We start from the raw sequence: 21,954 nt of genomic DNA on the forward strand, positions 1-21,954 counted from the left end.
ATAGGAGGAGGGTCCAATGATGGACACGCCCACAATGGAGGTTAGTACCCTGGGACCAGGCTCATAGGAGGAGGGTCCAATGATGGACACGCCCACAATGGAGGTTAGTACTCTGGGACCAGGCTCATAGGAGGAGGGTCCAATGATGGACACGCCCACAATGGAGGTTAGTACCCTGGGACCAGGCTCATAGGAGGAGGGTCCAATGATGGACACGCCCACAATGGAGGTTAGTACTCTGGGACCAGGCTCATAGGAGGAGGGTCCACTGATGGACACGCCCACAATGGAGGTTAGTACCCTGGGACCAGGCTCATAGGAGGAGGGTCCAATGATGGACACGCCCACAATGAAGGTTAGTACCCTGGGACCAGGCTCATAGGAGGGTCCAATGATGGACACGCCCACAATGAAGGTTAGTACCCTGGGACCAGGCTCATAGGAGGAGGGTCCAATGATGGACACGCCCACAATGGAGGTTAGTACCCTGGGACCAGGCTCATAGGAGGAGGGTCCAATGATGGACACGCCCACAATGGAGGTTAGTACTCTGGGACCAGGCTCATAGGAGGAGGGTCCACTGATGGACACGCCCACAATGGAGGTTAGTACCCTGGGACCAGGCTCATAGGAGGAGGGACCAATGATGGACACGCCCACAATGAAGGTTAGTACCCTGGGACCAGGCTCATAGGAGGAGGGTCCAATGATGGACACGCCCACAATGGAGGTTAGTACCCTGGGACCAGGCTCATAGGAGGAGGGTCCAATGATGGACACGCCCACAATAGAGGTTAGTACCCTGGGACCAGGCTCATAGGAGGAGGGTCCAATGATGGACACGCCCACAATGGAGGTTAGTACTCTGGGACCAGGCTCATAGGAGGAGGGTCCACTGATGGACACGCCCACAATAGAGGTTAGTACCCTGGGACCAGGCTCATAGGAGGAGGGTCCAATGATGGACACGCCCACAATGAAGGTTTGTACCCTGGGACCAGGCTCATAGGAGGAGGGTCCAATGATGGACACGCCCACAATGGAGGTTAGTACCCTGGGACCAGGCTCATAGGAGGAGGGTCCAATGATGGACACGCCCACAATGGAGGTTAGTACTCTGGGACCAGGCTCATAGGAGGAGGGTCCAATGATGGACACGCCCACAATGGAGGTTAGTACCCTGGGACCAGGCTCATAGGAGGAGGGTCCAATGATGGACACGCCCACAATGGAGGTTAGTACTCTGGGACCAGGCTCATAGGAGGAGGGTCCACTGATGGACACGCCCACAATGGAGGTTAGTACCCTGGGACCAGGCTCATAGGAGGAGGGTCCAATGATGGACACGCCCACAATGAAGGTTAGTACCCTGGGACCAGGCTCATAGGAGGGTCCAATGATGGACACGCCCACAATGAAGGTTAGTACCCTGGGACCAGGCTCATAGGAGGAGGGTCCAATGATGGACACGCCCACAATGGAGGTTAGTACCCTGGGACCAGGCTCATAGGAGGAGGGTCCAATGATGGACACGCCCACAATGGAGGTTAGTACTCTGGGACCAGGCTCATAGGAGGAGGGTCCACTGATGCACACGCCCACAATGGAGGTTAGTACCCTGGGACCAGGCTCATAGGAGGAGGGACCAATGATGGACACGCCCACAATGAAGGTTAGTACCCTGGGACCAGGCTCATAGGAGGAGGGTCCAATGATGGACACGCCCACAATGGAGGTTAGTACCCTGGGACCAGGCTCATAGGAGGAGGGTCCAATGATGGACACGCCCACAATGGAGGTTAGTACCCTGGGACCAGGCTCATAGGAGGAGGGTCCAATGATGGACACGCCCACAATGAAGGTTAGTACTCTGGGACCAGGCTCATAGGAGGAGGGTCCACTGATGGACACGCCCACAATGGAGGTTAGTACCCTGGGACCAGGCTCATAGGAGGAGGGTCCAATGATGGACACGCCCACAATGGAGGTTAGTACCCTGGGACCAGGCTCATAGGAGGAGGGTCCAATGATGGACACGCCCACAATGAAGGTTAGTACCCTGGGACCAGGCTCATAGGAGGAGGGTCCAATGATGGACACGCCCACAATGGAGGTTAGTACCCTGGGACCAGGCTCATAGGAGGAGGGTCCAATGATGGACACGCCCACAATGAAGGTTAGTACCCTGGGACCAGGCTCATAGGAGGAGGGTCCAATGATGGACACGCCCACAATGAAGGTTAGTACCCTGGGACCAGGCTCATAGGAGGAGGGTCCAATGATGGACACGCCCACAATGAAGGTTAGTACCCTGGGACCAGGCTCATAGGAGGAGGGTCCAATGATGGACACGCCCACAATGGAGGTTAGTACCCTGGGACCAGGCTCATAGGAGGAGGGTCCAATGATGGACACGCCCACAATGGAGGTTAGTACCCTGGGACCAGGCTCATAGGAGGAGGGTCCACTGATGGACACGCCCACAATGGAGGTTAGTACCCTGGGACCAGGCTCATAGGAGGAGGGACCAATGATGGACACGCCCACAATGAAGGTTAGTACCCTGGGACCAGGCTCATAGGAGGAGGGTCCAATGATGGACACGCCCACAATGGAGGTTAGTACCCTGGGACCAGGCTCATAGGAGGAGGGTCCAATGATGGACACGCCCACAATGGAGGTTAGTACCCTGGGACCAGGCTCATAGGAGGAGGGTCCAATGATGGACACGCCCACAATGAAGGTTAGTACTCTGGGACCAGGCTCATAGGAGGAGGGTCCACTGATGGACACGCCCACAATGGAGGTTAGTACCCTGGGACCAGGCTCATAGGAGGAGGGTCCAATGATGGACACGCCCACAATGGAGGTTAGTACCCTGGGACCAGGCTCATAGGAGGAGGGTCCAATGATGGACACGCCCACAATGAAGGTTAGTACCCTGGGACCAGGCTCATAGGAGGAGGGTCCAATGATGGACACGCCCACAATGGAGGTTAGTACCCTGGGACCAGGCTCATAGGAGGAGGGTCCAATGATGGACACGCCCACAATGAAGGTTAGTACCCTGGGACCAGGCTCATAGGAGGAGGGTCCAATGATGGACACGCCCACAATGAAGGTTAGTACCCTGGGACCAGGCTCATAGGAGGAGGGTCCAATGATGGACACGCCCACAATGAAGGTTAGTACCCTGGGACCAGGCTCATAGGAGGAGGGTCCAATGATGGACACGCCCACAATGGAGGTTAGTACCCTGGGACCAGACTCATAGGAGGAGGGTCCAATGATGGACACGCCCACAATGGAGGTTAGTACCCTGGGACCAGGCTCATAGGAGGAGGGTCCAATGATGGACACGCCCACAATGGAGGTTAGTACCCTGGGACCAGGCTCATAGGAGGAGGGTCCAATGATGGACACGCCCACAATGGAGGTTAGTACCCTGGGACCAGGCTCATAGGAGGAGGGTCCAATGATGGACACGCCCACAATGAAGGTTAGTACCCTGGGACCAGGCTCATAGGAGGAGGGTCCAATGATGGACACGCCCACAATGGAGGTTAGTACCCTGGGACCAGACTCATAGGAGGAGGGTCCAATGATGGACACGCCCACAATGGAGGTTAGTACCCTGGGACCAGGCTCATAGGAGGAGGGTCCAATGATGGACACGCCCACAATGGAGGTTAGTACCCTGGGACCAGGCTCATAGGAGGAGGGTCCAGCTGATGTAAAACAGAGCAGGACACGACTGTGTGTGTGTGTGTGTGTGTGCGTTTGTCAAAGTGACATATGGGGACATTTTTATGAAATTTCACCTTACATATGAGGACCTGTTGAAATATGGGGACATTTTCCATGTCCCCATATTTCCCGCAATGCTATCGTGTTCTAGACCCTCCCAGCATGTTCCCAGACCAAAAATCTCTAAAGTCTTCATTTGTCAAATTTTCAGAAAAAGTGTGTGAAAGTGTGTTTAATTTTTTTGGTCACCTTCGATTTTGCCCCTAGTGGCCATCTTTGCTATTATGACACACACACACACACACTTGTCCTCATATGTCATATGTCCTCATATGTCATGTGGGTCAGAAACTCACACACTCCGACATTTTGAAAAACATCTAACCATTACAGCAATAAACATACTCTTGAATTCTGAATCAAATAACAACACATTTTCAACTGATCTGATGATCTCATCCTTTTTAGTGTTAATTTTATCTATTAATTTGGTTTATCTGGAGAGGATTTGGGCTAGACAATTAGTAATAAAGGGATTATGGTGATGATTTAATTTGTTTGATTCAGTATTTTACTGTATTGGACTTTTTGCTATTCTGTTGACTAAAATACAATGCCGCACAATAATTGCTTTAAATGTGCCTGAAATGTAGGTTTTTGCATAAAAAAAAACAACCTTCAACCTTGATTGAGACAAAGGCAATAATTCAAATGCAATTCAAACTACACACAGTATTTAATATTTTCAAATGGTTACAATAGCACATTATTTGGGTATTTTTATCTTTGGGGCAAATTTAGGATTAATATGGGGATTGTTTTTGGAGGTATTCACTTTACATGGTGTTCAAGATGGTTACTTCCGCCCACTCTGAAGAGTCTCGGCGTCTGATTGGTCCAATTTTCAGTTAGGCGCCGCCTGATTGGCCGCTGGACGATGTCTGCTCCTAACAGAGGGCTAAATCACTAGTTAACTATTTTCATCATGGAAATTATACAGCTCACGTATCACACTTAATATTGAATATATATAAAAAGGGTTTTCCAAAAGGACCACTTATAATCGAAATACAAAACTTCACACACGATTTTGAGCACAACAGAGCGCTCAGTGAACAGCACTTCCGGGACCTGCAGCACCAGAGGGGGACATCTATCTTGGCCACAAACCATCTTTGACAGTCTTCGGCAGCATGGTTGAATCAGGTGAGCATAAAATGGAGTTTAACGTAATTAAATAGACCAATGTTTTTTAACATAGGAAAATAGTTCATTGTAAACAACAGTTAAATGTTTGTTGTTATTAATTGCAATCAGATTTGATTTTATGAGGTCAAATTAAGCATTTCAGTTCTGGGCCAAGGCCAAGGCATTTAAATTTTTTTTTTTAAAGTTGCATGGAAGATTATAAGTAGCAGTGATTGTCACACACACACTAGGTGTGGTGAAATTATTCTCTGCATTTGACCCATCACCCTTGATCACTATGCTAGTAAACCTTTTCTTAATTTTAAACAAGACAGACTAGAGTTCTTCAAATTGTTTATACTTTTTCTCAAATACAAATATGTCAAGCTGATAAGCACTGTGGAGTAGGCATGTTACTGATATTGTTACATTAGTTCTTTGTTTGAGAAGCTTCATGTCTGCACTGATCCTAAATTTAACAGTTTTTGAAGGGTTTGGTTCTTTGTTTTATTTCTGTGTCACTGACTTTTTTCATTTTCATGTGTGGATTTGTTAGGCGCATCAACACATGATATAGACATCGTGCCCAAAAGAAGAGCGAGACGTAATCCTGAGGCTGAAGCTACCGAGTTTATTTGATCTGGATGTGACAAGTCTTGTTTTAAGGCCCAGTGGATCAATGATTGGAAAGGTATGTCTTGTTATGTATCATATCAATGGTAACTGTATCAACATCTCATTTGGATCATTTCCTTACTGTCTAATAGAGGTTGTATTATATGGCTTTAATTAGAAGTGTTTGGAATAACAGCGTTCCACGTCCCAAGAGCTAGCTTCTGTAGCCGAGGATCGGACCGCCAAGTGCCCTGCCTTCGGCTGCCGCCCAGCTCACAATGCACCCGACCTCTATGGCCCCTCGGAGTCTTGTTCACGAGTGGGGGAAGAGTGGATCGTGAGATCGACAGGCGGATCGGTGTGGGGTCTTCGGTAATGCGGACGTTGTATTGATCCGTTGTGGTGAAGAAGGAGCTGAGCCGGAAGGCAAAGCTCTCAATTTACCGGTCGATCTACGTTCCCATCCTCACCTATGGTCATGAGCTTTGGGTCATGACCGGAAGGATAAGATCACGGGTACAAGCGGCCCAAATGAGTTTCCTCCACCGGGTAGGGGTGCTCTCCCTTAGAGATAGGGTGAGAAGCTCTGCTATCCGGGAGGAACTCAAAGTAAAGCCGCTGCTCCTCCACATGGAGAGGAGCCAGATGAGGTGGTTCGGGCATCTGGTCAGGATGCCACCCGAACGCCTCCCTAGGGAGGTGTTTAGGGCACGTCCAACCGGTAGGAGGCCACGGGGAAGACCCAGGACACGTTGGGAAAACTATGTCTCCCGGCTGGCCTGGGAACGCCTCGGGATCCCCCGGGAAGAGCTAGACGAAGTGGCTGGGAAGAGGGAAGTCTGGGCTTCCCTGCTTAGGCTGCTGCCACCGCGACCCCACCTCGGAAAAGCGGAAGATGATGGATGGATGGATGGATGGTATAACAGCGGTATATGAAAACGATGTTACTAATGCTGTTACTTTTACCGGTAACGAGTAAGCTAATAACTTTTATGTACGCTACAACGCTGTTACGATGCGTTTTATGTAATGTGGCATGCTACTTTTGATGTGATTGTATGTCAACAAGACAGCGTTAGAAGCACAAAAGGTTTAGTGCAGGTAATATCTTTTTACTAATGAAAGCAACCCCCGGAAGTAATTACGAACACGATATCAAATAGAAAGAGGCCTCATCCACACACAAACAAAAACATTCAACAGAACTATCTTAACTGCCACTGCTAAGCTAAAAAATACAGCTGAACTATTCTGCTGTGTCTGGGCGCTGAAGTCCCACATCACTTGGCAAAAGGCACAGCTTTTTAAAGGCACACACACACTCTGCTCTCATGAAATGTCTCTCAACTGCATATGCTAGATATTTAAAACTTTTCTTTTTCAAGTAACACATTAATTACAAACCCCGTTTCCATATGAGTTGGGAAATTGTGTTAGATGTAAATCCAAACGGAATAATTTTTTTTACAAATAATAATTAACTTAGAATTTCATGGCTGCAATACGTGCCAAAGTAGTTGGGAAAGGGCATGTTCACCACTGTGTTACATCACCTTTTCTTTCAACAACACTCAATAACCGTTTGGGAACTGAGGAAACTAATTGTTGAAGCTTGGAAGGTGGAATTCTTTCCCATTCTTGTTTTATGTAGAGCTTCAGTCTCCTCTGTCGTATTTTACGCTTCATAATGCACCACACATTTTTGATAGGACTGCAGGCCGGCCAGGAAAGTACCTGCACTCTTTTTTTATGAAGCTGAACACGTGCTGAATGTGGCTTGGCATTGTCTTGCTGAAATAAGCAGGGGCGTACATGAAAAAGTCGGCGCTTAAATGGCAGCAAATGTTGTTCCAAACAGATGGGTAACTTACAGATGTGTAAGTTACCCATGCCTTGGGCACTAATGCACCCCCATACCATCACAGATGCTGGCTTTTGAACTTTGCGTCGATAACATTCTGGATGGTTCGCTTCCCCTTTGGTCCGGATGAAACGGTGTCCAATATTTCCAAAAATAATTTGAAATGTGGGCTCGTCAGACCACAGAACACCTTTCGACTTTGCATCAGCCCATCTTAGATGATCTTGGGCCCAGAGAAGCCGGCGGCGTTTCTGGATGTTGATAATTGGCTTTCGCTTTGCATAATAGAGCTTTAACTTGCACTTACAGATATAGCAACACACTGTATTTAGTGACAGTGGTTTTCTGAAGTGTTCCTGAACTCATGTGGTGATATCCTTTAGAGATTGATGTCGGTTTTTGATACAGTGCCGTCTGAGGGATCGAAGGTCACAGTTATTCAATGTTGGTTTCCAGACATGCCGCTTACGTGGAGTGATTTCTCCGGATTCTCTGAACCTTTTGATGATATCATGGAGCGTAGATGTTGAAATCCCTAAATTTCTTGCAATTGCACTTTGAGAAAGGTTGTTCTTAAACTGTTTGACTATTTGCTCACGCAGTTGTGGACAAAGGGGTGTACCTCGCCCCATCCTTTCCTGTGAAAGACTGAGCATTTTTTGGGAAGCTGTTTTTATAGCCAATCATGGCACCCACCTGTTCCAAATTAGCCTTCACACCTGTGGGATGTCCCAAATAAGTGTTTGATGAGCATTTCTTAACTTTATCAGTATTTATTGCCACCTTTCCCAACTTGTTTGTTGCATGTTGCTGGCATCAATTTCTAAAGTTAATGATTATTTGCACCAAAAAAATGTTTATCAGTTTGAACATCAAATATCAATCAATCAATCAATGTTTACTTATATAGCCCTAAATCACTAGTGTCTCAAAGGGCTGCACAAACCACTACGACATCCTCGGTAGGCCCACATAAGGGCAAGGAAAACTCACACCCAGTGGGACGTCGGTGACAATGATGACTATGAGAACCTTAGAGAGGAGGAAAGCAATGGATGTCGAGCGGGTCTAACATGATACTGTGAAAGTTCAATCCATAATGGATCCAACACAGTCGCGAGAGTCCAGTCCAAAGCGGATCCAACACAGCAGCGAGAGTCCCGTTCACAGCGGAGCCAGCAGGAAACCATCCCAAGCGGAGGCGGATCAGCATCGCAGAGATGTCCCCAGCCGATACACAGGCAAACATATGTTGTCTTTGTAGCATATTCAACTGAATATGGGTTGAAAATGATTTGCAAATCATTGTATTCTGTTTATATTTACATCTAACACAATTTCCCAACTCATATGGAAACGGGGTTTGTACTTAATTTAATAATTATTTACATTTATGAAAGAGTAATTCTGTTTGTAATATAATTTTTAGTCAAGTAACGACTATTATTATTGCTTTTTAAAACAGATATTCCAAACATTGTTAATTGATAAACTGTTTTATCAGGATATGGTGTATTTGCTCTTGCATCAATTGAAAAAGGTTCTTTTGTGGTCGAGTACCGAGGGAAGTTCATCTCAAGACATGAGCGGGACAAGAGACAGAAACCCTCTATAAATATCTTTACTATTTATCTGGCATTATATGCTCATAATGTTAACAACAAAAAGTGCTGATAATGTTATAATTAATAAGTTCTAACATTATTTTTATGTGTTTTGTTGCAGACACCAACTGTTGATGTTCTATCTCAACATTCTCCAGACTCATGTGACCGATAAACCGACTTCATCCCTCCAACAGGTTATTACTTGACTATTTTACTATCCATCCATCAATCCATTTTCTACTACCTGTCCCTTTTTTGGGTTGGCGGGGTGTGCTTGAGCCTATCTGAGCTGCATTCGGGCGGAAGGCGGAGTACACCCTGGACAAGTCGCCACCTCATTACACGGCCAACACAAATAGACAACATTTACACTCACATTCACACACTAGGGCCAATTTAGTGTTGCCAATCAACCTATCCCCAGGTGCATGTCTTTGGAGGTAAGATGAAGCCGGAGTACCCGGAGGGAACCCACGCAGTCACGGGGAGAACATGCAAACTCCACACAGAAAGATCACGAGCCCAGGATTTAACTCAGGACTACTCAGGACCTTCGATTTGTGACGCACATGCACTTACCCCTGTTCCACCGTGCTGCCCTATATCTGCTAAAAACTTGACACAACCTATACTTCAAAAGACATTTAATCCTTTTAACCTCTCACAGATCAGTTTATATGACAACATTTTTTAAGCGTACATCCATGTTAGTCTGTGGAATTTACAACTCATGTTTAGCAAAACAGGAGATGTTACAGGTCAGCAACATGAATTCAATATGTGATCACTTGTCATGTACTCATATTGTTTGAACTAAAAAAGACTTCAGTGTGTTTCATATAAGGTCCTCATATTTTTCTGAACCACATTAGTGTGTGTTACAATGTTTAATTCAAAGCTTTAAAATGAGTGTTTCAATCCAGGTCCTCATATTTTCTGAACCACATTTTAGTGAATGTTACATTCTTAAATAATAGTCTAAGAGCTAAAACGCTATAATAATCTTTACTGTTTATGTAGAATTATATGCTCAGAATATTATCAACCAAAAGTGGTTGTTAATGTTATAATTAATTAGTTCTGACATTATATTTTTGTGTTTTGTTGCAGACACCAACTGTTGGGGTTCTATCTCAACATTCTCCAGATTCAGATGTGAGCGATAAACCGACTTCATCCCTCCAACAGGTTATTACAAGTCTATTTTTACTATATCTGCTCTAAATGTGACCCAACCTATATTTTGAAAGACATTTATTAATTTTAATCTCTCACAGATCGTTTATATGACAACATTTTCGTAAGAGTACATCCATGTTAGTCAGTAAGGAGTTTGGAACTCATGTTTAGCAAAACAGGAGATGTTACAAGTCAACAACATACATTCTACATGTGACCCCTCGTCATGTCCTTATATTGTTTGAACCAAGAAAGACTTAGGTGTGTTTCATATAAGGTCCTCATATTTTCTAAACCAGATTAGTGTGTGTTACAATGTTAATGTCCAAGCTTTAAAATGTGTGTCTCAATTCAGGTCCTCATATTTTCTGAACCAGATTTTAGTGTGTTTTATATTCTTAATTAATTGTCTAAGAGCTAAAACGCTATAATAATCTTTACTGTTTATGTAGAATTATATGCTCAGAATATTATCAACCAAAAGTGGTTGTTAATGTTATAATTAATTAGTTCTGACATTATATTTTTGTGTTTTGTTGCAGACACCAACTGTTGGGGTTCTATCTCAACATTCTCCAGATTCAGATGTGAGCGATAAACCGACTTCATCCCTCCAACAGGTTATTACAAGTCTATTTTTACTATATCTGCTCTAAATGTGACCCAACCTATATTTTGAAAGACATTTATTAATTTTAATCTCTCACAGATCGTTTATATGACAACATTTTCGTAAGAGTACATCCATGTTAGTCAGTAAGGAGTTTGGAACTCATGTTTAGCAAAACAGGAGATGTTACAAGTCAACAACATACATTCTACATGTGACCCCTCGTCATGTCCTTATATTGTTTGAACCAAGAAAGACTTAGGTGTGTTTCATATAAGGTCCTCATATTTTCTAAACCAGATTAGTGTGTGTTACAATGTTAATGTCCAAGCTTTAAAATGTGTGTCTCAATTCAGGTCCTCATATTTTCTGAACCAGATTTTAGTGTGTTTTATATTCTTAATTAATTGTCTAAGAGCTGAAACTCTGTAATAATCTTTACTATTTATCTGGCATTGTATGCTCAGAGTTTTATCCACAAAAAGTGCTGATAATGTTATAATTAATTAGTTCTGACATTATATTTTTGTGTTTTGTTGCAGAAACCAACTGTTGAGGTTCCATCTCAACATTCTCCAGATTCAGATGTGAGCCATTAACTGACTTCATCCCTCCAACAGGTTATTACATGTCTATTTTTACTATATCTGCTCTAAATTTGACCCAACCTATATTTTGAAAGACATTTATTTATTTTAATCTCTCACAGATCAGTTTATATGACAACTTTTTCGCAAGGGTACATCCATGTTAGTCAGTAGAAAGTTTAGAACTCATGTTTAGCAAAACAGGAGATGTTACAAGTCAACAACATAAATTCTACATGTGAGCACTCGTCATGTCCTTATATTGTTTGAAGCAAGAAAGACTTAGGTGTGTTTCATATAAGGTCCTCATATTTTCTGAACCAGAAAATGTGTGTTACAATGTTAATGTCCAAGCTTTAAAATGTGTGTCTCAATTCAGGTCCTCATATTTTCTGAACCAGATTTTTGTGTGTGTTACATTCTTAATGAATTGTCTAAGAGCTGAAACTCTGTAATAATCTTTACCCTTTATCTGGCATTGTATGCTCAGATTTTTATCAACAAAAAGTGGTGAGAATGTTATAATTAATTAGTTATGACATTATATTTTTGTGTTTTGTTGCAGAAACCAACTGTTGAGGTTCTATCTCAACATTCTCTAGATTCAGATGACAGCCATAAACCGACTTCATCCCTCCAACAGGTTATTACATGTCTATTTTTACTATATCTGCTCTAAATTTGACCCAACCTATATTTTGAAAGACATTTATTAATTTTAATCTCTCACAGATCAGTTTATATGACAACATTTTCGTAAGGGTACATCCATGTTAGTCAGTAGGGAGTTTGGAACTCATGTTTAGCAAAACAGGAGATGTTACAAGTCAACAACATAAATTCTACATGTGAGCACTCGTCATGTCCTCATATTGTTTGAACCAAGAAAGTGTTTTTCATATAAGGTCCTCATATTTTCTGAACCAGATTAGTGTGTGTTAAAATGTTAATGTCAAAGCTTTAAAATGAGTGTTTCAATTCAGAAAATGCAGTGCCTCTTGTTTACAGCCGGTTTTTGCAGCGCTGTTTTCATTGATCAAAGTATTTTTTCGGTGGTCGTGTTTTTGGTACATAACTTGTAAATAGTGCGCAAATAATAGGCTATATTTATATAAATACATTCAAACCCCGTTTCCATATGAGTTGGGAAATTGTGTTAGATGTACATATAAACAGGATACAATGATTTGCAAATAATTTTCAACCCCAATTCTGTTGAATATGCTACAAAGACAACATATTTGATGTTAAAACTGCTAAACATTTTTTTTGCAAAGAATTTAGGGATTTTACCATCTACGGTCCGTAAAATTATCAAAAGGTTCAGAGGATCTGGAGAAATCACTGCACGTAAGCGATGTACTGCATTAAAAACCGACATCAGTGTGTAAAAGATATCACCACATGGGCTCAGAAATACTTCAGAAAACCACTGTCAGTTACTACAGTTGGTCGCTACATCTGTAAATGCAAGTTAAAACTCTACTATGCAAAGCAAATGCCATTTATCAACAAGACAGAGGAACGCCGCGGGCTTCGCTGGGCCCGAGCTCATCTAGGATGGACTGATGCAAAGTGGAAAAGTGTTCTGTGGTCTGACGAGTCCACATTTCAAATTATATATGGAAATTGTGGACGTGGTGTTCTCCGGAACAAAGAGGAAAATAACCATCCGGCGCAAAGTTCAAAAGCCAGCATGTGTGATGGTATGGGGGTGTATTAGTGCCCAAAGCATGGGTAACTTACACATCTGAGAAGGCACCATTAATGCTGAATGGTCCATACAGGTTTTGGAGCAACATATGTTGTCATCCAAGCAACATTATCATGGGCGCCCCTGCTTATTTCAGCAAAACAATGCCAAGCCACGTGTTACAACAGCGTGTCTTCGTAGTAAAAGAGTGCGGGTACTTTCCTGGCCCGCCTGCAGTCCAGACATGTCTCCCATCGAAAATGTGTAGCGCATTATGAAGCGTAAAACACGACAACTTAAGCTTTACATCAAGCAAGAATGGTAAAGAATTCCACTTTCAAAGCTTCAACAATTAGTTTCCTCAGTTCCCAAACGTTTATTGAGTGTTGTTAAAAGAAAATGTGATGTAACACAGTGGTGAACATGCCCTTTCCCAACTACTTTGGCACGTATTGCAGCCATGAAATTCAAAGTTAATTATTATTTGCAAAAAAAAAAAAGTTTGAGTTTGAACATCAAATATGTTGTCTTTGTAATGCTTTCAATTGAATATGGGTTGAAAAGGATTTGCAAATCATTGTATTCAGTTTATATTTACATCTAACACAATTTCCCAACTTTTATGGAAACAGGGTTTGTATATATATTAGTGCTGGGCAATGATTAACATTTTTAATCGAAGTTAATCGCACTATTTCTCTTATTAATCGCGATTAACTGCATTGTATACGCAAAGCCCAATAATGAATTCAAAAGTAGTGTGTAGTGCACCTTTATTGGAATATTCTCCCACATGAAAAAAAGCGCCAAAACATTTGTTGTGCAAACACAATTTAAATCAGTCCTTGTTAAACAGTAGCAGTTAAATAGCAAATTTTATGAAAATCAACTCAAAAAAGGTAAATACAAACATTTAAGCTTATTGCCACTGCCAGGGTATTTAAGTTATCTTGTTTGTTATGGAAAATAAATATAATCTACATACAAATCTCTGAGCCACAATCATAACATCCGAACAGGCAATTTCTGAGCTAACAACAGAAACATTTTTTTTTATCAGGGATCTTATGTTTAAAAAACTTATATTATAGGTAGTGCGCTGTTTTAGGGAATTTTTGATCAAATTATCCGTAGTAGCAATATTAATAATGTTGTGTTTATTCTGCGTAGTGGACTTAAAATAATTATGACCATATCTGTTTGCTTGGTGCTTTGATAAACTGAACGCATATACATGGTACTATATTGTAATGTTATGAGCCAGGGGAAAAAAGAACTACCCTACCCAGCATGCAACAGGAGTGAGGAGCATGTATAGGTTGTGTCGCCATGACGGCATCTTGTATGTTGTGATATGCACGCTCTGAAAGCAAACGTTAAGAACTCAGCCAACACTCCTCGTCTGCATTATTGATAAATAGACAGACAACACATATACTCCGCTGCTTCACAAAGCACAATATGTTAAATGTTTACTTTTACAGTTTTCTAATTCTTCCCTTCAGATTGACAGCAGGACAAATCGCTGGAAGTAGGTATGTCTCAAGCTTCTTCCACTTGGTCCACTCCAAAGCGGGGTAAATAAATAATCCACATCATTTACTAGAATATTATATTACGTTTTGCACCTTTTCACTGTGTTATAGTCATTATTCCTTCAGTAAGAAATTGTATTTTGTCTCCTTTATGACAGCTGCAAAGGGGAAGAAGTGGAAGCAGTTGAATGACACATGTTGCATTTTGTAACTGGCAACAAAGTACCAGGTAAAAAAGATTGTGAAGCCTGCCTCCATAAAGAACTAGTAGCTCTACAGGACAGAGATTGGCTTGCCATCAAGTACTACATCCATAACAGAATTATATTAAAAAAAGGGGAAAAAAATGTTTTCCCACATCTTCTGTGGTAGTTTGAGTATGTTACCAGCAATTAAAAAAGCAAAATAAACAGCAAGCGTTTTGTATTTATTCCAGATAATTCTTAGCGACAAAATCCACAAAAACAATTCAGTTACACTTAGTCGACAATTACATTTATACCCATGTTTCTTTTAAACTCTTCTTGGTTTTAGATTACAGTAGCATGGGATTGGGATTTTTTAAAATGACAACACATCAACTAAACCAACTCAGGTGGTTTTGTTAAGTCTCTGATGTCATTAGCCTCATATGTCACATGAACCTGAAATCTTTAACACTCTGTGACGTCATGGTCATCATATGTCACATAAACTTGAAATCTTAAACACTCTGTGACGTCATGGTCGTCATATGTCACATAAACTTGAAATCTTAAACACTCTGTGATGTCATGGTCATCATATGTCACATGAACCTGAAATCTTAAACACTCTGTGATGTCATGGTCATCATATGTCACATGAACCTGAAATCTTAAACACTCTGTGACGTCATGGTCGTCATATGTCACATGAACCTGAAATCTTAAACACTCTGTGATGTCATGGTCATCATATGTCACATGAACCTGAAATCTTAAACACTCTGTGACGTCATGGTCGTCATATGTCACATAAACTTGAAATCTTAAACACTCTGGTCTTCATATGGCACCTAAACCTGACAAGTCCTCATATGTACCATAAAAATCAGGTTCAGAAAAAAACAAAAGAGTTGCAAAAATCTCAATAGACCACTGTGTTTCTAAAATTCTGGTTCACTAACCGTCTGATTCCCAGGCCTGCAGGACCATTGGAAAGGCATGTCCCCATATGTCACGTTTTTGTCATAAGTCCTCATATGTCACCCAAACACGTATGTGTGTGTGTGTGTGTGTGTGTGTGTGTGTGTGTGTGTGTGTGTGTGTGTGTGTGTGTGTGTGTGTGTGTGTGTGTGTGTGTGTGTGTGTGTGTGTGCTGCCCCCTAGTGGAGTGCTTGAGAGTCGCCTGAGCGTCTTTCTTTCAGACTTTGCTGTCGTTGATGATTTTGCAGACTTTGCACCAAATGACCCAAACAGATTTGGCAGTTGATTGAAAAAAAACACTAATAAAATACTTCCACGACACAAGTGTCCAAACTGCTTCCACTCAGGGGCCATTTTGATATTCCATCCATCCATTTCCTACCGCTTATACCCTTTGGGGTGGCAGGGGGCACTGGTGCCTGTTTCTTATTAAAAAACAATAACATCGTAAGCATTAAGGCTGCCCTCATTTTGGTTGAAGACTTAAAAAAGGGTGTCGGGCATTAAAGTGTTAAAAAGAAGTCAAATATTATTTGTATTTTTTGCAAGATTGTTGATTTACTTACTGTAAGTTGGTGTAATGCACCTTTCCACCACTTGTGGCAGCAGTGACAATATCAAACAGAAGAGAGAAGTTTCTTAAGCGCCAAAATGATGACTAAAATGGTGAAAATGTACTTTTATTTGCACCTTAATTTGATTGATTTATGTAGGAAACATATGACTTTAGTTAGAATGTATTTATTTTAGTGTATGTAAATTTATGTTTCATCAATTTGTGTGAGTTCCTTCTTTTGTTTGGTTGTTTATATTTCAGCTGACTTGATGATCATGTTGTGATGAACACATGCTTTCAAGAAGGTGAGATATCATTATTGAGCACCATCCAGATATGTTGTGATGAACACATGCTTTCAAGAAGGTGAGATAACATTATTGAACACCATCCAGATCATGTTGTGATGAACACATGCTTTCAAGAAGGTGAGATATCATTATTGAACACCATCCAGATCATGTTGTGATGAACACATGCTTTCAAGAAGGTGAGATATCATTATTGAACACCATCCAGATCATGTTGTGATGAACACATGCTTTCAAGAAGGTGAGATATCATTATTGAACACCATCCAGATCATGTTGTGATGAACACATGCTTTCAAGAAGGTGAGATAACATTATTGAACACCATCCAGATCATGTTGTGATGAACACATGCTTTCAAGAAGGTGAGATAACATTATTGAACACCATCCAGATCAAGAGTCTAACTCAGTGTTAACATTTCAGTGGGCCCCGGGCCCCTCTGTAGTGGAAAAGTTGGGCCCTGAGGGTAAAAATGTGAAGAGGCTGTGCTCATGATAACTTCTGATTTAGTTACTGACAGAAAAGTAGAAATCTATTTGGAAGTGTTTGCCCTTTTTGTCAAAGAAAATGGTTTTATTGGCAAAAGCAGAAAGTATGCAACGTTTTCCCCCGTAGAAGTCTTTGAAGTCAAGTAGCTGGCCCTTTAAAAAGTGACATTTGAAAAGATGACATTTAAAAGATGACAACATTGATTGGAATTATTCTTCTTCTTCAATCCCAATACTTCTTGAAAATAAAAAAACGGATTAAAAGTCTCCAAAAACCCTCTCATAAAAGTGTTCAAACTGACTCAAATATCAAAGTTTTCACTTTTGATGCTAAAATCTTGTGATTAATCTGGCGATGAAGTTTTTATTAGTGGAAGTTGTAGCGGACAAAAGTTTTCATCAGTGGAAGTTGTAGCGGACAAAAGTTTTCATCAGTGGAAGTTGTAGCGGACAAAAGTTTTCATTAGTGGAAGTTGTAGCGAACAAAAGTTTTCATTAGATGAAGTTGTAGCGGACAAAAGTTTTCATTAGTGGAAGTTGTAGCGGACAAAAGTTTTCATTAGTGGAAGTTGTAGCGGACAAAAGTTTTCATTAGTGGAAGTTGTAGCGAACAAAAGTTTTCATTAGTGGAAGTTGTAGCGAACAAAAGTTTTCATCAGTGGAAGTTGTAGCGAACAAAAGTTTTCATTAGTGGAAGTTGTAGCGAACAAAAGTTTTCATTAGTGGAAGTTGTAGCGGACAAAAGTTTTCATCAGTGGAAGTTGTAGCGAACAAAAGTTTTCATTAGTGGAAGTTGTAGCGAACAAAAGTTTTCATTAGTGGAAGTTGTCGCGGACAAAAGTTTTCATTAGTGGAAGTTGTAGCGGACAAAAGTTTTCATTAGTGGAAGTTGTAGCGGACAAAAGTTTTCATCATTGGAAGTTGTAGCGGACAAAAGTTTTCATCAGTGGAAGTTGTAGCGGACAAAAGTTTTCATTAGTGGAAGTTGTAGCGGACAAAAGTTTTTATTAGTGGAAGTTGTAGCGGACAAAAGTTTTTATCAGTGGAAGTTGTAGCGGACAAAAGTTTTTATTAGTGGAAGTTGTAGCGGACAAAAGTTTTCATTAGTGGAAGTTGTAGCGGACAAAAGTTTTTATTAGTGGAAGTTGTAGCGGACAAAAGTTTTTATCAGTGGAAGTTGTAGCGGACAAAAGTTTTTATTAGTGGAAGTTGTAGCGGACAAAAGTTTTCATTAGTGGAAGTTGTAGCGGACAAAAGTTTTCATCAGTGGAAGTTGTAGCGAACAAAAGTTTTCATCAGTGGAAGTTGTAGCGGACAAAAGTTTTCATTAGTGGAAGTTGTAGCGGACAAAAGTTTTCATCAGTGGAAGTTGTAGCGGACAAAAGTTTTCATCAGTGGAAGTTGTAGCGGACAAAAGTTTTTATTAGTGGAAGTTGTAGCGGACAAAAGTTTTTATCAGTGGAAGTTGTAGCGGACAAAAGTTTTTATCAGTGGAAGTTGTAGCGGACAAAAGTTTTTATTAGTGGAAGTTGTAGCGGACAAAAGTTTTCATTAGTGGAAGTTGTAGCGGACAAAAGTTTTCATCAGTGGAAGTTGTAGCGAACAAAAGTTTTCATTAGTGGAAGTTGTAGCGAACAAAAGTTTTCATTAGTGGAAGTTGTAGCGGACAAAAGTTTTCATTAGTGGAAGTTGTAGCGGACAAAAGTTTTCATTAGTGGAAGTTGTAGCGGACAAAAGTTTTCATCATTGGAAGTTGTAGCGGACAAAAGTTTTCATCAGTGGAAGTTGTAGCGGACAAAAGTTTTCATTAGTGGAAGTTGTAGCGGACAAAAGTTTTTATTAGTGGAAGTTGTAGCGGACAAAAGTTTTTATCAGTGGAAGTTGTAGCGGACAAAAGTTTTTATTAGTGGAAGTTGTAGCGGACAAAAGTTTTCATTAGTGGAAGTTGTAGCGGACAAAAGTTTTTATTAGTGGAAGTTGTAGCGGACAAAAGTTTTTATCAGTGGAAGTTGTAGCGGACAAAAGTTTTTATTAGTGGAAGTTGTAGCGGACAAAAGTTTTCATTAGTGGAAGTTGTAGCGGACAAAAGTTTTCATCAGTGGAAGTTGTAGCGGACAAAAGTTTTCATCAGTGGAAGTTGTAGCGGACAAAAGTTTTCATTAGTGGAAGTTGTAGCGGACAAAAGTTTTCATCAGTGGAAGTTGTAGCGGACAAAAGTTTTCATCAGTGGAAGTTGTAGCGGACAAAAGTTTTTATTAGTGGAAGTTGTAGCGGACAAAAGTTTTTATCAGTGGAAGTTGTAGCGGACAAAAGTTTTTATCAGTGGAAGTTGTAGCGGACAAAAGTTTTTATTAGTGGAAGTTGTAGCGGACAAAAGTTTTCATTAGTGGAAGTTGTAGCGGACAAAAGTTTTCATCAGTGGAAGTTGTAGCGAACAAAAGTTTTCATTAGTGGAAGTTGTAGCGGACAAAAGTTTTCATTAGTGGAAGTTGTAGCGGACAAAAGTTTTCATCAGTGGAAGTTGTAGCGGACAAAATTTTTCATCAGTGGAAGTTGTAGCGGACAAAAGTTTTTATTAGTGGAAGTTGTAGCGGACAAAAGTTTTTATCAGTGGAAGTTGTAGCGGACAAAAGTTTTTATTAGTGGAAGTTGGAGCGGACAAAAGTTTTCATTAGTGGAAGTTGTAGCAGACAAAAGTTTTCATCAGTGGAAGTTATAGCGAACAAAAGTTTTCATTAGTGGAAGTTGTAGCGGACAAAAGTTTTCATTAGTGGAAGTTGTAGCGGACAAAAGTTTTCATCAGTGGAAGTTGTAGCGGACAAAAGTTTTCATCAGTGGAAGTTGTAGCGGACCAAATTTTTATTAGTGGAAGTTGTAGCGGACAAAAGTGTTCACTAGTGGAAGTTGTAGCGGACAAAAGTTTTTATTAGTGGAAGTTGTAGCGGACAAAAGTTTTTATCAGTGGAAGTTGTAGCGGACAAAAGATTTTATTAGTGGAAGTGGTAGCGGACAAAAGTTTTCATCAGTGGAAGTTGTAGCGAACAAAAGTTTTCATCAGTGGAAGTTGTAGCGAACAAAAGTTTTTATTAGTGGGAGTTGTAGCGAACAAAAGTTTTCATCAGTGGAAGTTGTAGCGAACAAAAGTTTTCATCAGTGGAAGTTGTAGCGGACAAAAGTTTTTATCAGTGGAAGTTGTAGCGAACAAAAGTTTTCATCAGGGGAAGTTGTAGTGGACAAAAGTTTTCATTAGTGGAAGTTGTAGCGAACAAAAGTTTTCATCAGTTGAAGTTGTAGCGAACAAAAGTTTTCATCAGTGGAAGTTGTAGCGGACAAAAGTTTTCATTAGTGGAAGTTGTAGCAGACAAAAGTTTTCATTAGTGGAAGTTGTAGCGAACAAAAGTGTTCATTAGTGGAAGTTGTAGCGGACAAAAGTTTTTATCAGTGGAAGTTGTAGCGAACAAAAGTTTTCATCAGGGGAAGTTGTAGTGGACAAAAGTTTTCATTAGTGGAAGTTGTAGCGAACAAAAGTTTTCATCAGTTGAAGTTGTAGCGAACAAAAGTTTTCATCAGTGGAAGTTGTAGCGGACAAAAGTTTTCATTAGTGGAAGTTGTAGCAGACAAAAGTTTTCATTAGTGGAAGTTGTAGCGAACAAAAGTGTTCATTAGTGGAAGTTGTAGCGGACAAAAGTTTTCATTAGTGGAAGTTGTAGCGAACAAAAGTTTTCATTAGATGAAGTTGTAGCGGACAAAAGTTTTTATCAGTGGAAGTTGTAGCGGACAAAAGTTTTTATTAGTGGAAGTTGTAGCGGACAAAAGTTTTCATTAGTGGAAGTTGTAGCGGACAAAAGTTTTTATTAGTGGAAGTTGTAGCGGACAAAAGTTTTTATCAGTGGAAGTTGTAGCGGACAAAAGTTTTTATTAGTGGAAGTTGTAGCGGACAAAAGTTTTCATTAGTGGAAGTTGTAGCGGACAAAAGTTTTCATCAGTGGAAGTTGTAGCGAACAAAAGTTTTCATCAGTGGAAGTTGTAGCGGACAAAAGTTTTCATTAGTGGAAGTTGTAGCGGACAAAAGTTTTCATCAGTGGAAGTTGTAGCGGACAAAAGTTTTCATCAGTGGAAGTTGTAGCGGACAAAAGTTTTTATTAGTGGAAGTTGTAGCGGACAAAAGTTTTTATCAGTGGAAGTTGTAGCGGACAAAAGTTTTTATCAGTGGAAGTTGTAGCGGACAAAAGTTTTTATTAGTGGAAGTTGTAGCGGACAAAAGTTTTCATTAGTGGAAGTTGTAGCGGACAAAAGTTTTCATCAGTGGAAGTTGTAGCGAACAAAAGTTTTCATTAGTGGAAGTTGTAGCGAACAAAAGTTTTCATTAGTGGAAGTTGTAGCGGACAAAAGTTTTCATTAGTGGAAGTTGTAGCGGACAAAAGTTTTCATTAGTGGAAGTTGTAGCGGACAAAAGTTTTCATCATTGGAAGTTGTAGCGGACAAAAGTTTTCATCAGTGGAAGTTGTAGCGGACAAAAGTTTTCATTAGTGGAAGTTGTAGCGGACAAAAGTTTTTATTAGTGGAAGTTGTAGCGGACAAAAGTTTTTATCAGTGGAAGTTGTAGCGGACAAAAGTTTTTATTAGTGGAAGTTGTAGCGGACAAAAGTTTTCATTAGTGGAAGTTGTAGCGGACAAAAGTTTTTATTAGTGGAAGTTGTAGCGGACAAAAGTTTTTATCAGTGGAAGTTGTAGCGGACAAAAGTTTTTATTAGTGGAAGTTGTAGCGGACAAAAGTTTTCATTAGTGGAAGTTGTAGCGGACAAAAG

General features: G+C 41.0%; 1 protein-coding gene and 1 long non-coding RNA gene across 2 annotated transcripts in view; one reads left to right on the plus strand and one right to left on the minus strand.

Annotated features, from left to right (window-relative positions):
• LOC133561311 (phytanoyl-CoA dioxygenase, peroxisomal-like) overlaps positions 1-21,954 on the minus strand; it is a 46,743-nt gene that overhangs the window by 6,661 nt on the left and 18,128 nt on the right. The gene's annotated exons all lie outside the window — the stretch shown is intronic.
• Positions 3,760-15,032, plus strand: LOC133561263 (uncharacterized). Its single transcript, XR_009808621.1, has 9 exons — positions 3,760-4,953; positions 5,492-5,626; positions 9,137-9,212; positions 10,129-10,206; positions 10,740-10,817; positions 11,350-11,427; positions 11,960-12,037; positions 14,593-14,664; positions 14,781-15,032. It is a non-coding gene; the product is annotated as an uncharacterized LOC133561263 (long non-coding RNA).

The sequence above is a fragment of the Nerophis ophidion genome, linkage group LG10 (assembly GCF_033978795.1).
Source record: "Nerophis ophidion isolate RoL-2023_Sa linkage group LG10, RoL_Noph_v1.0, whole genome shotgun sequence".
In the NCBI taxonomy this organism is placed as follows: Eukaryota; Metazoa; Chordata; class Actinopteri; order Syngnathiformes; family Syngnathidae; genus Nerophis; species Nerophis ophidion.